Raw genomic sequence first — 1,823 nt, forward strand, 5'->3', positions numbered from 1 at the left:
GTGGCTAGGTAGCCTAGACTAAACCATTTTGCCGGAAGCCGGAAGTGAAACTTTCCCAATTGGGAAAGGCACCTAGGGAGGCACTGGGCATTAATTGTAAGAACTCGAGAAGTTTTCCGGTTCAAAGAGTAGCGGGGAGGGCGGGCTTATGGTGAGACAGCCTCGGCGACGCTGGGAGGGCGGGGCCGCTTCGTAATTAGCACTAAGCTTGGAGAGTCTCCCAGGACCGAATTTTGTATTGTTTTGTCGTCCAGTGTTTTTAGATAAAGTATTCTGTTAGACCCTCTGGTGAGCACAAGACTTGCTCAGGCAGGGTTGAATTGGCGTACGGTATGACCAGGAAGGTTAATGTCTAAGGAGGAGATGCAGGGTGGTAGCCGCGCCCCCGAGGAAACACCATGAGAGAAGGAGCGGTGCCAGTCGGTTACGTCAGATGGACTGACTCCGCCTTGACTGAGGGTAGTCGTGGGTGCCGGGAGACCAGCCGAGTCACTTTCAGTGTCCCCCGAGAGAACTGTTGGGAAGAACTAGTTCCCAGAGAACAGAAAACGTTGGGAGTTCGGGAGATGAGAGATGCCTGGGAACGCTAGGGAAACCGGACTTTGAAAGTTCTGTTTCATGCCCCCTTTGAGGGATACAAAAAGGAGCTGTGGCAAGTGTAGCTCCTTGGAAGAGCTTTTGTCTAACGCGTCTGACGTCCTGAATTCAAGTGTCAAATGGACGACTTGCCCGTCTTGACCTTGACAGTGTTGTGATTAACTCTTAGCTTCAAGTCTCCATTTAATTTACTGGGATTCTAAATACGAACTTATTAATGAGTATGTACCTGCTTTATTTCCCATTTTTGTCAGCCTGACATTAGCTAGAGTCATCTACGGAGAGGGAACCTCAGTTGAGAAAATGCCTCCATCAGATTGACCAGCAGGCTGGTCTGTGGGACATTTTCTTGGTTGGGATAGATGTGGGAGGGCTCAGCCTCCTGTGGAAAGTACTGCCCCTGGGCAGGGGTCCTGTTTTGTAAATGAAGGCAGGGTTAACAAGCTGTGGAGAGCTGGTCAGTAAAGAGTTTTCCTCGGGGGCTTCTGCTTCAGTTCCTGCCTTGAGGTTCCTGCCCTGCTTTCCTCCATAACAGAGTGTGACTTGAAACTTGGAAGATGGAATAAACCCTTTCTTTCCCACGTTGATTTTAGTAGTAGTGCTTTGGTCTCAGCAATAGGAAGCAAACTAGGACCCAATCTGGTGGGTGGTGCTAAATATAGTGTAGTTTAGTATCTATGCTAGATGAGAATTAATTGGGTGCTCTTCTCTAAGGGGCTCAACAACAACAACTAGGAATTGAACATTTGGTGCATGCCAGGCAAGCACTGTACCACATCACCAGGCATCGATCTGGCGAAGAGCTGGGTTGGTATGGTCCAGTGTCTGTTAGTTGTTTTCTCCAGGCTGTGACAAAATGCCTAACAAAAGAAATTTAGGGCAGGAAGGGGTTATTTTAGCTTACACTTTGGGGGCAGGGTTCAAAACATCCTGGCAGGAAAGGCACAGAGGCAGACGCGTGGGGTGACTGCTCACATTGTGTCTGCAGTTCAGAGGTGCAGAGAGATGAAGTATGGGTGCCCTAGCCCAGGGAATGGTGTCACCTGCATTTAGGGGAGGGCTTCCCATACCAGTTCAACCTCCAGAAAACAGCCTCACAGACACACCCAAAGTGTTGTTTTCTAGGGGTCTCTAAATGAGGCAAAAATGACAAGTTCAGCTGTCACAGATCCACTCCTGACACTCAGTTTATAACCTCTCTATAGGAACTGTCCACTAACTGGTTG

The sequence above is a fragment of the Myodes glareolus genome, chromosome 19 (assembly GCF_982192425.1).
Source record: "Myodes glareolus chromosome 19, mMyoGla1.1, whole genome shotgun sequence".
Classification (NCBI taxonomy): Eukaryota; Metazoa; Chordata; class Mammalia; order Rodentia; family Cricetidae; genus Myodes; species Myodes glareolus.